This window comes from Silene latifolia, chromosome 11, assembly GCF_048544455.1.
Source record: "Silene latifolia isolate original U9 population chromosome 11, ASM4854445v1, whole genome shotgun sequence".
In the NCBI taxonomy this organism is placed as follows: Eukaryota; Viridiplantae; Streptophyta; class Magnoliopsida; order Caryophyllales; family Caryophyllaceae; genus Silene; species Silene latifolia.
The window spans coordinates 44,468,219-44,483,425 of NC_133536.1; the positions used below are offsets into that span (position 1 = coordinate 44,468,219).

At 37.9% G+C, this 15,207-nt stretch overlaps 1 long non-coding RNA gene across 5 annotated transcripts; it reads right to left on the reverse strand.

Annotated features, from left to right (window-relative positions):
- Nucleotides 1–9,760: 9,760 nt before the first annotated feature.
- LOC141611578 (uncharacterized) lies at nucleotides 9,761–13,422 on the reverse strand. 5 transcript variants are annotated; one of them, XR_012528652.1, is made up of 8 exons: nucleotides 13,056–13,422; nucleotides 12,214–12,320; nucleotides 11,488–11,519; nucleotides 11,245–11,364; nucleotides 11,063–11,141; nucleotides 10,874–10,950; nucleotides 10,117–10,300; nucleotides 9,761–9,951 (listed from the first exon to the last, which is right to left on the reverse strand). It is a non-coding gene; the product is annotated as an uncharacterized LOC141611578 (long non-coding RNA). The 5 variants fall into 5 exon arrangements; XR_012528653.1 differs by having other exon boundaries at nucleotides 11,245–11,345; nucleotides 13,056–13,347; XR_012528654.1 differs by having other exon boundaries at nucleotides 11,245–11,345; nucleotides 11,488–11,540; nucleotides 13,056–13,334.
- Nucleotides 13,423–15,207: the final 1,785 nt, after the last annotated feature.

Below are 15,207 nucleotides of genomic sequence, written 5' to 3' on the forward strand. Positions count from 1 at the left end.
ATTTAACCTAATTTCTTTGATAAAAAAAACAAAGCAGTTAATATTTAACGTTGAATGAAACAAATGAATAAAGGATCCAATAATTACCATCAATAAATGGAATAATCTGCAAATCAGCCATTGTTGATGTTGGAAAACGGTCTTGTTCTTTGGCTACTTGTTGTTCTTCGAAATGCATCTTCGGTGTCCTCTTAATGTAAATATGGAAGATGATAAAAGAAGAAAGTAGGATTTTTATTTGCAAAAAATTATCGCCAGATTGTTGAAAGTAGGAAGAAAGTAGGATTTTTTTAGAATTGTGTTTTGGTGGGGTTTGTGTAGTATTGTGTTAAGGTTTGTTGAATAAGTCTGCATGTTAATGTGTGTAAATAGTGGGTAATAGAAATCAACCTGACACACACACACTCTCTCCTCCTCAACCTATTTCCTTTTTTTTACGCCTAAATAGCCTATAAAGCAAGCAAATCTAGATGGTCCATTTAGCTAATCCAAACGCTCTAGTAAAGACTTAAGGACTCAAATAATATAAGGGACTTATAAGAACTTCTCTCTCTCTCTCTCTCTCTCTCTCTCTCTCTCTCATATATATATATATAAGACACTCGCTTGTTACTCATCATGCAATTAGGAGTAGTATATCAATATTAAAACTTCTCCTACTCGATTTTGGAAATGCCATATATTATAAATGTGTTGGAACCTCCACATGCAAAATGTTTTTTTTTATATCGTTACTTTGACCAGGGAATTGGTTATGGGGTGTTTGTTATCCTCGTTTATCTACTTGCATGATTTCTTGGGTTGTTAGTCGTTTGACTGGTGAGCTAAATCACGAAGATGTAGAATCTTCTCCATCAGAGCACTACGCCAAATCTGGCAATCAATAAGGAGCAATTCACAATGGTTTAATGCATTTAATAACGACACTTAGATTACCGTTTTCCAAATATTGGCGGAAACCTAGACCGCGTTAATAGGAATAACGGTTTCCCTCGAAAACCGTTGTTATTATAATTTGACAGCGGTTGCTTAATAAACCGTTGTCAAAAACGTTTGATGGTTTCCAAAAACTCGTCATAGAATCACTCTTATCAACGGTTGTTAGAAAAACGTTACCAGTTTAAGATATCGTCATTTCGAAACCCGTAACTAATTTAACACCAACAATGGTTTTTGTTACCCGTTGTTATGTTATAGCTACGGATTTTTCGTAAACGTTATTATTTTCTATTATGAAATAACGGTTTTTCAATTCAACCGTTGTCAGTATTTGATTAGATTTTTTAGTTTGACTACTGCATTCAAAACGTTATCAAAACTTTAACAAATATTCAATTTGACCAATAATATTCAATTTAACCAAAATAATTCTATAAATATGTCTTCATAATGTTTTAGGTCAAATTCTAAATTATCAAACATTTACTCTTTAATTTCTCTCTAAAAAAATATAGCTGGTGTATCAGAGCTACAATCACATTCTCGTTACGCACAGCCTTTTACTTGCATTCTCCATAATCTCCCGGTTCATTATGGTGTGAATGGAAAGGGTTTAAACTCTAATTTTGGGTGGTTGACGCAAATGATTCATGACTCCGGTTTCACCACGGTTAAAAAAGTGTACCCTGTGTCTACAAACAAGCAATGTTTTGCAGGCTTCGCTTTTATCGTGTTTGATGAAGCCAACTGCCATGATAGTTTTCGTCAGGCAAGAAAATTAGGGGCGAGATTTGTGGGGGAAGATGCGGGGAAAGAGGACTTCTATTCAGATGATAAACAACAAGGCCCTTATGGGTTGCAACCCATCTTGATCATCAACTGCTGACACATTGCAGGAAGCATTACATTCTTGCCACCGTGCCTATGTCATGGGAGAAAGAGGCCATTCCACCTGCACTTCCCGGTGATAATGAAGGGTCGATCTACGACTTGCTCTATACCGAAATTCATGATGAGTATCCTAATAAATCATCAGATTCTAATAATTAAGTCTTTAATTATTATCTGACATTGTAAGTTGTATTTGGATTATGGTGGTAGTTTGAATTAAAGTTTAATTATTTATGTTTTTTGTTACGTTTTTTGTTACCCCATCCTCTGGAACTCAGAGACAATATCACCAGAAAAATATATAACTTTTATTATAATGACTTATGTTTTTAGGAGTACATTAAAATATCAAGCTAAAGATATTTATCGCGTAAAACAAGCGTTGACATACGTGAAAAAGCAAATGTGTAGTGTGGAGTTGAATGGAGGGAGTATGTTTTTTGTTACCCCATCCTCTGGAATTCAGAGAAAATATCACTATATATGTCTCTTTCACCTTCAGCCCAATCTACACAGTCGTTTTCCCATTCCAACGGCACTGTCCCGTACTTGGCAATGCGGCCTTGGTGGTGCAGAATCGGAAGTAGTAGGAGACGGTCAGATTCATTCGCAACCCATAAATATGGGCCTACTCGCTGATCATCGTGATCAAACCAGAGTCTCGAAGAGTCATTGTTATAGAATGCCCGCTCAAGTTTGGCAGCCTGACGAAAGTATTCCCGCTCCTCACCCCCGCTAAACTCGATGAGGGCGCACCGCCCAAAGCTATCATGCGCATCATTGTCCGGGTAGATAGTTTGAACCAAATTTAATCCGGCTAACCGAATCAAACCTATTAACCAATCAAGGCTATACGAGAGTATAGCCTTTCCATACCCGTCCTCTGTATACGGGAGATTGTGAATGATGCACGTGAAGGGTTTAGCGTACATAAATCTACTTGGGGGTCCTGCTAGAGGTTTATATGATGCTTCATTATCATCATCATCAGCAGATGAATAATATGAACAGCTATAAGTTGATGAACTTGACGACATCATCGATGTGGAAAATTAATGGACGACTTAACAAATTAACAATTGGAAAGTGCAAACAGTACAAGTTAAAATTGTGAAAATTATAATTCTACTTATAATGAGTTTGAGTTTTATTGGAAACGGTATAATAAGATAGTAAGAATTGGAACCGGTATAATAATAAGATAAGAATTGGAAACTTAACAAGCTAAGAACTGGAAAGTGGAAACGGTACAAGTTAAATAAGAATCGTTCAACTCTACCGTGTTGAGCATATAAGCTTACAACGACTATCCAAAAAACCGTTGTCCAATAAGTAAGAACACAACGGTTTTCCTATTAGTAAAAACGAAACGGTTATCAAAAAACCGTTGTCCAATGAATAAAAACACAACGGTCGCATGCCCTGTAATTTTTGTGATTTGACTAATGCATGCCTTGTAATTTTTACATTTTTTGATTCAAAGTTGCAATATTGCGTGTTTGACCATATGTATAATAGAAAATGATAACGGTTCTTTGTTAAGTCGTTATCATATTACATATATCAACAACGGTTGGATAGAACCCGTTTTAAAAAAAAAGTTTAATTATTTGTGATTTTCTAGTGTTTGTGATTTAACTAATGCATGCCCTGTAATTTTTACTTTTTCTGATTCAAAGTTGTAATATTGATTGTTTGACCGTATGTATAACACAAAATGATAACGCTTTCTTATTAAGCCGTTATCATATTTCATATATCAACAACGGTAATTGCAAATCCATTGTCATACTACACCAATAAAAAACGGTTTTTCTTATAACCGTTGTAAATACAAATCCACTGTGAAAACTGAAAAGTTTGTGGTTTTACCAATGCATGCCCTATTATTATTGGTTGTTTGACCATTATTCACCGCATGCATTCATGCACAATTAATACAAGTTTGAATGTAACGTATGGATAAAATTAATCTAATTAGTTATAGCTCTATTATTCTATAAATAACATCAAATTTGTAGTAACAATAAGAATCACTTTATTATTACTAACCTTTCTACTTCACTTTTTAAATAATATACATATACATACATATCATAGTTAAAAAAATGTCGTCGTCTTCATCATCCACAGTCGCACCTCCTCAGCAATCGGTAACCCACTATATCAACCTGATTACGTGCATAATTCACAATCTCCCAGTCATACGCGATGCTGCTGTGAAGCCAGCTTCTAAGTCTCTTAACCCATTGAGGGACATCCTCATTGAGAATGGGTTTTCAAATGTTAGGGCAATCCACCCGGGTTGGATTTCTGGTCGTGGGTTTCTTGGATATGCTATAATCGTGTTTCGAGGGGATGGTCTTGACGATTTTCGCCAAGCAAAATAACTCGCTGCAAGGTATGCATCACGTGACCATCAAATGGGCAAAAGTGACTTTTATGGCGACGACCCTAAGGGTCGTTATGTACACGATGATCCTTACTTATGGGTTACCACCGCTGAGGACGCTCACCTGACTAGAAGGTTCATATCGTACAAGTTTATTAATGTACCGAAATCATGGGAAGACGAAAAAGTGCCACATTTTGATCACCGTCTTGATGCCGATGTACTAAGCTTGATTTATAATCAAGTTTATCCTCAGTACCCACCTCCTAGTCAAACTTCTATTAGGGTGTTTAATTAATTTACAAATTAGTTAGCTGTTTGTTTTTGTGGTTTTTATTTTTTATTGCGTTTCCTTTTTTTTCCCCTTGTTGTACAATTTTTTTTTTTTTTTTGCACCATTGTATAATATGCTCGTTTTAATATATAGTTCCACTCTTTATTACATGCAAATGCTTATTAACATAGATTTTAAATAACTTGCGAACAGACAAATGAATGAAACACTAACATATAATATAATGACAACGGTAGTGCATAAGAACCGTGTTAGAATATAAACACCTCTAAAAATAAATGGAAATTGGAAGATATTAATAAGATAATTACAACGGTTCTTATAAGAACAGTGTTAAATTTATGCAATTGCTGAATAACATATTTTAAATAACCTTCTCCCTCTCTTATTACTCAAATTATGTCCAGTGGAAGCTCTTCTTCTTCCTCTATTTCAACAGGGCATGTAATTGCTCAGTTCCGACAGCATTGCGGACTTCTTGGACTTTGCAAAATCTGGTGATACGTGCATTTTATATAGTCTTTTTAGCCTATTTTAGCACGTATTTCCATGCATTTTTGTACTATTTATATTGCATTATGCCCCGAATTGGCTACTTTGGTTCGTTTTGTCCATTTTGTAGAAATGAACGCGAAATTAGTGGAATCGTACCATTTTCTGACCTTTTTGCATGCATTTAGAGGAGACGAGACTTTCCAGAGTGAGATATTGCATTGGAATGTGTGAAGGCACGGTTTACGAGGCAGTCGGTGACGAGTTTAGGCTGATTTGAAGGAAGAAGACTCGATCGAGTAGTTTTATTACTCGATCGAGCAGTTTTTATGGCCTCAGTTGATCGATCGAGTAGTTAATTACTCGATCCATAAGTGCTGAAAAGAGAGTTACTCGATCGAGTAACTATTCTACTCGATCGAGTAGATTTTATGGAATTTTGCTCGATCGAGTGGTTTTATTCCACTCGATCGAGTGGTTTCTGCTGGCGTGGGCTTTAATTAGCCCGTGAATTTATTTTTAGCTTATGGACTTAGTTATTTTCCTATTTAAGCACGCATTAGCTAGGTTATTATGATCTATCTATTCACTACTTAGCTTTTATCTATCATTCAAGACTGCGTACTATTTTCTCCTTCACTGTAACTTTATTTTGGGATTTATTTCACTCGAATTTGATTGTTCTTTACGCCGGATTCGCACGATTGTAATCTCTTTCTCCTTCCTTAATAATAAACTTCATTTCATTTGCTTTAATTCTTCATCTTGCTTTATTTACTTTTTGCCCTAATTTACTTTTTATACAATTTAATCATCGTTTTAATATGTTGAATGCTGGTTATTTACCTGCTGTTAGTTTTGATAGTATTAATATCAATGTGAGTAGCTGAACTTCTTTCATGTTGGGATTAGGGGATCTACGGTAGAAATGTGACGATGTAATAAATAGTTTAGATGAGTTAATTGTGAGACTCTGTCGCCATAGCAATTTAATTGTATTTTACCAACTTAGTTGAGTGCACGCTTCTGAGTCACCCTTTTAATCTGGCTAAAATTAATCCTGGATCGAAAGACTGGACTAAATAGGCCTGCTATGAACAATAGACTACCTTGACGAGAATGAAAGTTAAGTTAGTGGTATTTTAGGATAGAAAGTGGACCGAAAGGACCTTTCCATATCCGTCTTACATTAATTCGTCTGAGTTGTTTACAGTTGAGTCACTGGACTACCGTAGTGAACCGAAATCCTGACATGTCCCTTCTCTATCTGATAGTCTAGATCTATTTCTCTGCCGTTACTGCTCTTGTCTTTACTTCTCTTCCTTTAATCGTTTAGTTTATAAAACAATTCAAATAACCCCCCCATTTGTGACCAAATAGACGGACTTCTACAGATATCTTGCCTCCCTGAGGAGATCGACCTGACTTCCCTAGCTATATAGTTAGTTTAGTTAGTTTATTTTTGATAGGTACACGACATACGTATCAAATTTTGGCGCCGTTGCCGGAGAGGCAATTGCCCTTTCTGTCTTTGTTTCGTTTATTTTATCCGTCTCAGGGAATTTTTATTCCTTGAGGCAGTTCTTACTTATTTTCTTTCAGTGTTGTTTATGCCCAGGTCAGACAGGTTTGAGTTAGTTTCAGCTGATTCAGAGCCAGAGAGACTATTCAGGCATAGACTCCGTCTGCAGAGAAAATCACGAAAGGAAGACTTGAGTACTTTCGAGCCAGAGCTACATCATTCTCTTTCGGCAGAAGAAACTCCTATTTCTTCCGATCAACAAGTAAAGATGCCGAAACTTTCTAGTCACTCGGTGCCTAAAGCATCCTCAATTCCAAAGGGTTTTAATCTCCAGACTGAGGATGGGAATACATTCGACATCCGTCCTTCCTACATCAATCTGGTGGAAATAAATCTTTATAGAGGTGTGGCAGGTGAAGACCCGAGGAAGCACATGGAGGTCTTTACAGACTACTGTTCTACTATCCCCGCCACTAAGGGGGTAACTCAAGACAAGATTAAGGAGGTTTTGTTTCCTTTCTCTTTGACCGACTCAGCCATGGAGTGGCTGACTGATTTGAACCGCACAGCTGGAGGGGTTACATATTGGGAGTCTCTTGATCTTGCCTTTTACAAGAGATATTTCCCTCCACAACGCACCAATCAGCTAAGGGCCAAGATTACCAGTTTCAAGCAGGCTCCCGATGAGACTTTATATGAGGCATGGTCCCGATTCAAGAAATTGGTGAGGTCTATTCCTCACCATGGTTTTGACCCATGGTTTATATCTAACTAGTTCTAAAATGGGCTGTACGATGACAACAGAGCCATACTTGATGCGTCATCTAATGGGAGATTCCAGGAAAATACCGATGATGATAAGGGATGGGCCCTTATTGAAGAGATGGCGAACCATAGTGCTGAGTATGGAAACCCGAGGGATGGTATTAGAACAGTTCATGCAGTTGATAAGCATGTTGTGGCTCAGCTGGAAGCCATGAATGCTAGATTTGACAAGTTGGAGTTACACTCTGCTGGGGAGCCTCAGACGGTCCATATGCTTACTAGAGGGGAGACCGTCACATGTGAGAGGTGTGGGAGCAATGACGGTCACACTGCTGTTGGCTGTCTTACGGAGAAGGAACAAGTCCTTGCCTTTCAACAATATAGGCAAGGAGGGCGTTCCTATTACAACAACCAAGGGGCAGTCCATCCCAATTTGAGGTGGACTAGTCAAAATGTGCTCAATCCTACCCCTCCTCCGCACCAGCAGCAGCCGTATGTTCCTCCACATAAGAATCAACAAGGCTTTCAGAAGCCTCCTTCCCTCCTCCCAATCACGGAGCATCATCTTCTGCAATCTCTTACAAAGCAGTGGCAGTTGAGTGATCAAGAGAAAGATGCATCCATCAAGGCACTTGAAACTCAAGTTGCCCAATTAGCCGCAAACCAATCTGCAAGGAAACCGGGTCATTTACCGTCACAAACTGACAAAAATCCACATGAGACGGTAAATTTAATTAATTTGAGAAGCGGTCGTTCATATGAGGGACCGGAAGTGTTGAAATCAGACCCGAGGAAGGAAATAATAGTTGATGAATAGTGTTCTGTCGAAGGAAATGAGCTGACGGCTAAGAAGGTACTCAATCGACTAGTTTCTGGAGGTCGATCGAGTAGATTTGCTGAAGAAAGTGCTCGATCGAGTGAAATTTCTACTCGATCGAGTGAACAGGAAAAGCCAAGTGCTCGATCGAGTGAATTTTCTACTCGATCGAGTGATGCTATTGCAGAAACTACTCGGTCGAATGGGAATTTTGGTTGATCGAGTAGTATGGAAGATGGGCAGCTTGATCGAGAGCCTGCTAGTGCTCGATTAAGTGAGAAATCGCCTGAAAGACCTCGTTCGAGAGGAAAGAAGCGTCCAAAGGATACAGAGCTTGATCCGGCTGACACATTGGAAGAGAGAAACAAGGGACTCGAGATACCCATCACGGTTCCCTTCCCGAGGCGTCTGCAGAATACTAAAGCTAACCAACAATTAGGCAAATTTGCCGAAATATTGAGAAGCTTACAGGTCATTGTACCATTCGCCGAATTGCTGACACAGGTACCCACTTACCTTAAATTTATGAAAGAAATTTTATCGCGTAAGAGGCATATTAGTGATAATGAGACAGTAGCCTTGACTGAGATAGGGACGGCCCTATTTCAGAATAAGTTACCTCCAAAACAGTCAGACCCGGGTAGTTTTTCGATTCCGTGTTATATTGGTACCCATTTGATTGATAATGCGTTATGCGATATTGGCGCTAGCGTGAGTGTCTTACCGTTGTCTCTAGCTAAGAGACTTGGTTTGACAAAGTTTAATTGCACCAACATGACTGTCCAGATGGCCGACCGTAGCATATCACGTCCACTAGGTGTAATAGAAGACGTACCTGTTAAGATCGGGAGGTTCTTTATTCCCGTTGACTTCGTTGTATTAGACACCCCCGAAGATGCACATACCCCTATTATTTTAGGGAGACCATTTTTGTCTACTGCCCGTGCAGTGATAGACGCCGGGGGTAAGACGTTGACTTTTCAGGTAGGGGACGAGGAGCTGATATTTCATCAATCCATGCAAGCTCAGCCTTGCAATACCCTCTCTTCTGTTGACCCTATTATTGACACTCCAAATGAAAATTTGGAGCATTGTCACTAGTAGAAAAACCCCCTACGGTGGCGGTTATAAATGACCTTTTGTGGCGGTTTTTAGAGATTTAGGGTCCGTCGTTTATCATGGCGTCCTATAAACTTTACGACGGTTGTAGGCAGTTGTTGAACCGCCGCAATAGCTCTCCTGTAGTGGCGGTTGTTATACAAAACCGCCATTATAAACTTATATAATACGACGGTTGTTAGACAAGAACCGCCACTGTAACTCATCTATAGTGGCAGTTATCTATTGAAAACCGCCACCATAGGTATTCAATAATTAACATTCCACCACAACCCGCCACTAGATATTCTCTATAACGTCGGTTGTTAAAGAACCGCCACTAAAGGTAATTATGACGTCGGTTGTTAGTAATGAACCGCCACTAAAGATGAATTAATAGTGGCGTTTCTTACCTAAGAACCGCCACCATAGATATTTTTTTTTTTAAAAAATAAAATAAAATTATTTGCTACCAAAATTTCGGCAAAAATGTAGACATTGATTTAATAAGCCAAATAGCGAAATAAACAAACAATACATACAAAAGAATGTCAACCAACGAACTTGCATATCATCCGAGAGAACAATAATGTCGATGTTCAAAATTATACATCCAAGTGTATAAATAATCACATACATGCCGTCTCGGTGAATAAACTAATCTAACATTTCATGTTCTCTAAACATTTAATACCCCCACACGTCTTTATCTTTCATTTCGTCAATCAACATAGTTGAATCTGCAATAATACATTTAGCAAACCAATAGTTAAAAAAACACCATACATATGACTAAAATCAACACAAGACACTATAGAACACTCACAGGTTTGATCGAAAGCTTTTGCATGAGTGAGACAAAACCAGCGCAAGTAATAACTAATAAGACCTTAAAACATCAGTACCTAGGTTTGCCAGAGGGTTGAAAGCTCAGGATATCATCTGAATTGGTAGGCGCGTTGTTCATTGTATTCAACCGAGTAATGTGTAATGTTGAGGCAAGTATGGTAGACAAGATAATGGGTGGAAGTCTGGGTGCCGCTGCATCTGTGTACGCCGATTTTGCTGGAATTTTTGTAAAGCAGGGACCTGACCATTTAAGAGAAAGAGGCACACGTTAACATACAGCACCAGTGCCTCAAAGGAGCAGGTTAAGACTGTTCCGATTGATGGATGAAAATTACATCAAAGTGGTATTACATGACTAACTTCACAATAAAAAGAAGTGCTGTCAATTTAATAACCCATCTTATTAAGAGCCTAACAAATGTGAGGCTTGGTTCCATTCGAAAGAGAAGCAAAATAGAGGAAATATGACATCAGGAATAAGTAAGAGTGTAGGACTACATTACCCATCCTCCTCATACATGAAATTCCCTTTATTAAGGGGATAGATGCACAAAGTAGATTCAACAAACAAAATTGGACATCCTAGTAGAGAATGATGAGTAGCAAGTAAGCAGAAAGGTACAAAAATAAAACAATGGTTGGCTGCAGAAAAATTACAGGAAACTGGTTTATTTGCCAAATAACTCGTCAACATCCTTACAACATATAAGCATCAACCAGGATTGTACAAATTCCAATAAAACAAGAGAAATAATGATAATTTAACTTCATGGCATAAGGCTTCTAGCTAAAAAGCAAAATAAAATCATCTACCTCAAATCTGTTCCAGAAATACATTATAAGATGTTGCACAAACGCTGCAGTAGTAGATAAAGCCATTTATGAAAAACCTACACACGAAAAATATATAAAAGGGTTATAAAACATATTATTTGAACTAAAGCAACACTGAAATAAGTCCCAGGACAATAAAACGACCGCATATAAGGCAAAACGTCATACCATTAGCATAGGAAAAGAAGTAAATGTGAAAAACCAGGAAATATAGCAAGAAGAATTCATTGAAATTGGTGTACGAACACTGCAAATGCAAGGAAATTCCAAGTATCAAATATGCGAAGCAGCGCACACATCTTAAATCTTAAAAAAATTGAGAAGACTGGTAAAAATAGCATTTCACTAACCTAGTAAGGGTAAAAAACTCACAAAGCCGGACCAGTATCAACAACTTGAAAGCCAGTAGTTGATTATCATTAAATTCGAACACAAAAAAGAGAATGCCCACCTATCATCAATACCAATTACTACAAAATTATGATAACAAGAAAGTTAACTTCCAGAAATGGGCACTAACATGAAGAAGTAACAAGAATTATTTCAAGTATGGAGTTTGGGCAATACAACTAGAAAAGGAGCATAAAACAAACCTCTAATAACCTCTTCAGCTTCAAGCAAAAATCTGGAATTACCAAAAGAAACACTTCGGTGGTGTTGATCAAAATTATTCACAAGAAACAAATTAATAAAAACAGAATCAATAAAAATTACTCTACTAACTTAGCAAACAAAGATAAATCAATGACTAGAGTGTAGCGTTCGAATGGGGGAATGGTCAGCGTTTGAAGGTAGCTTCGTTCCACGGTAGACCGGTGTTCAGAGTGAAGGTCGAATTGGTGAATGCAAACAAACAAAGGGAGCCATATGCTGAAGGCTGAGAACCACCAACATCAGCGTCTAATTTAACCCCATCCCTAAAAAATTATAATACACAAGAAAATTCAAACTGAAAATTTGGCGAAAGAAGACAGTAGAGCCCATGAGCACGTTAACTGAACTAAGACAATCAGACAAATAGATAAAACTGCACAAAGCTTCTTTCAAGTAAAGCCTAGTGCATTGCTAATGCCATGTAACAAAAACAACATGAAAGACATACAAACATAAACAGAACACCTTGTCATTCAATAGGACAAAGTCTGCTGTCTAGTGCATTGTCTGCTGCCAGCTGAACATGCGACCACATTCGTGATTGGGTGCTTGGAACTCCTAAGGTCGGTGCTAAATTATACCTCCGTAATTCCATATTTGGCCTTTTGGATAGTTATAATTATTCAGATTTCAGCTGTTTCTATCCTTAATGTGTAAGAGTTTACCGTATTAATCTTAATTATTGATGGCAGGGCACTTTTGTCTCTATGGGTGTGTACTCTGATGGATCATACAATGTACCTCCTGGAATCATCTACTCTTTCCCCGTCACCTGCAAAGATGCAGAATGGAAAATTGTTCAAGGTAATAGTTTGGAAGTGCATTATTGAACTCTCCCAATATCTTCCCGTCTTGGATAGTATTTGGAAACACGAAATCCATACTAATATCGTCGCATAAAATTTCTTATGGTGACCAAAATGTCTCATCAATAATAGGAAGTTCATCCATTTCTTTGTGATCAAGGACCCTATGGTCACAGCAAAGGTTCCAGAATACAGTTGATCATAGTATAGATCTCGGTCTCAATAACTTAAGTTTTCTAGCTCTAACAATCTAAGCTTGCTAAATGCAATCCATATGCGGTAAAGTCTAGTAGCAATGATCTTTACTAGTATAAATTAGAGTAGAACAAAGCAAAATTAGAGGAGAAACACACTAAAATGATACCAATTCAGCAGGAAATGAATGAAAAATAGGACAATTTACAGGAAAAAAAATGATACGCCATTGCCATCTTGGACAACTAAGCATGATTCTGAAATTGAATAACTTTAAATTCCCCAAGTGACAACTAATAGCATGATAAAATCAATTAGACTCGGATTTAGGGTTTGTAATTTGGGGAAAACCAATACGAGACATTGCAATCGAAATTAAACGACAAATAACAGACAATTGATGTTTAATATTAAGAGATGTTAAACATCAAAACCCTAATTAATGGATTTCCTTCCATACAACTTTAAAACTATGATTAAGGAAGTATGAGAGTAGAGAGTTGTACCCATTAAGTTACTGGTGGTCATCGATGGCGGCACGACAGTAGCTGAAGCGGGACTCTCAACGGTGACATTAATGAACAGCGAGAGGGCGACATTAAGGTTGCTTCATTCGAAAACTGAATTGAGTTCGTAACCTTACAGGAAATAGGAAATGGTGGCGGACAACGATGGCGTTGGACAGAGAACAGTGGACAGCGACGTAGAGTAATGATGATTAAGGGTTTGGCGGTAGGGGGAAGATGAAGACGAAGGAAATTGTAAATGATCTTGAATTCCCGATCAGTTAATAACTATGGAATTCTAAAGGGTTTTGATACACCAAGAAAAAAAGGGATTTTACTTTTTTGTGTGTGTTCGGTTGTCATTAAAACCGTCATAAAAACATATAATGGCGGTTTTTTATTAAAAAGTATTGTCAATTATTATTACCTTTAACGCCGCTTATTTACGCGGTTGTTAATAAACCGCCACACCGACTTATAGTGGCGTTTTGTATATGAAACCGCCATAATAACTTCTACTATCACGTCGGTTCTTAATTTAAACCGCCACAATAGACCTCCTACAGCATGAAAAATTTGCTCCCGCCAATTTTTTGGGCTTTTTGCGTCGGTTCTATTAGAACCGCCACGATAAAGGCGTCACGATAGGGGTTTTTTCTACTAGTGTGTGCTGCTATTGTGACCCCTCCGCCTCAAGTTGAGAGCAAAAAGGAGGAAAGTTCGTCTGTTTTCCTTGTTGCAGGTACAGATAAAAACAATGAAGAAGCTGTCAAAGGGCATTGTGCAATTAATGTCAATCAAATTGGGAGTGACGATGATAGAGCCGGTGATAAAGGAGCAAGGGTGAGAAAAGTTCGAGCATATGTGGATGTGAACTATTCTCCTCCCCGTGATTCAAGTTCAAGCTCATGGAAGCTGAAGAGGACGATCAATGTTGCTGAGGTGACGTCCTCCAGTCAGGAGCCCTTCGAGGGGCTACCGAATTACTTTGGGAAATGAGCGGGGAAATGCCCCGTGTACCAACTTGTATAAACAATTTTTGAATTTCTGTTGAATTTCTTTTATTGCTTTTAATTAGGATAATTAGAATTTAGACAATTTTTTTAGCGTAGATAGAGACTATAGACTGTTACTTTGCGTATTTGGTATTTTGGGAAATTTTTGCGAGTGTTTCTATGCAGGTTTGGGGAATTTTTACGCAAATTTAAAGGAAGAATGACGAATTCAAGAGTTTACACGAGAAAAAGAGCTCGATCGAGTACTTTTTGTACTCGATCGAGTGGATTCTGTTCGATCGAGTATAGCAAAATCAGTCGATCGAGTAAAGCATAAATTGGGAGTTCTCGATCGAGTAAATTCTTACTTGATCGAGTAGATGGATTATTAAAGTGCTCGATCGAGCAGTTCTAAACCACTCGATCGAGTAAAATGGGAATCGACACACAGGGAGTTTCCTTTAACTCCTTTACTTTGGATTCTAATTTCATTTTTTCCCCAATTTTTCGACTCTCCTCCTATTTTGCGATTAAAATCCCCCAAATCCCTTATATTTCTTGCCCTCATACCAAATCCGTCACCTATAATTTGTTACTTGTTAATTAATCATTCAAAGCCCCTTGTTTTCCCCTTGATTCGTGCTCTTTTATACGGTTTATTAGTGGGATTAGGGTTTGCGGTTTTTCGATCAAAAAAATCGCCATTTTTGCTTGTTGTTTGAAGATTAATTGCAATTTGTAGGTTCATTCTCATCAAGTAAGTATCTCCTACACCTATTTGCGTTTTAATTTCACTAATTTCGCATTTTTATGAGGTTAATTAGGATTAGGATTTGATATCCCTTATAAAGTCGAGTTTTTCGACTTTGATTGAACTTGGTTGCCCTAATTAGCTTACTTGATGCTTAATCTCATGTCCTCACTGTTTGTTGCATGATTAATTCGAATTTTACACGAAATTTGTGCTTAGGGGTCTTTACAGTCGAAATTTTCGACTGAAACCTGGTTTTCGACTGTATAACTTGGTTTCTGCTGCTGCCATATGCTTAGTCAACTTCATTTGTTGCTTAACTGCTGCTGTTGTTGCTTGCTATCCCGCCCATATCTCTGTTTTCATGCTGTCATTCGAAAATTTTGAGGATAATTGGGAATTTTCG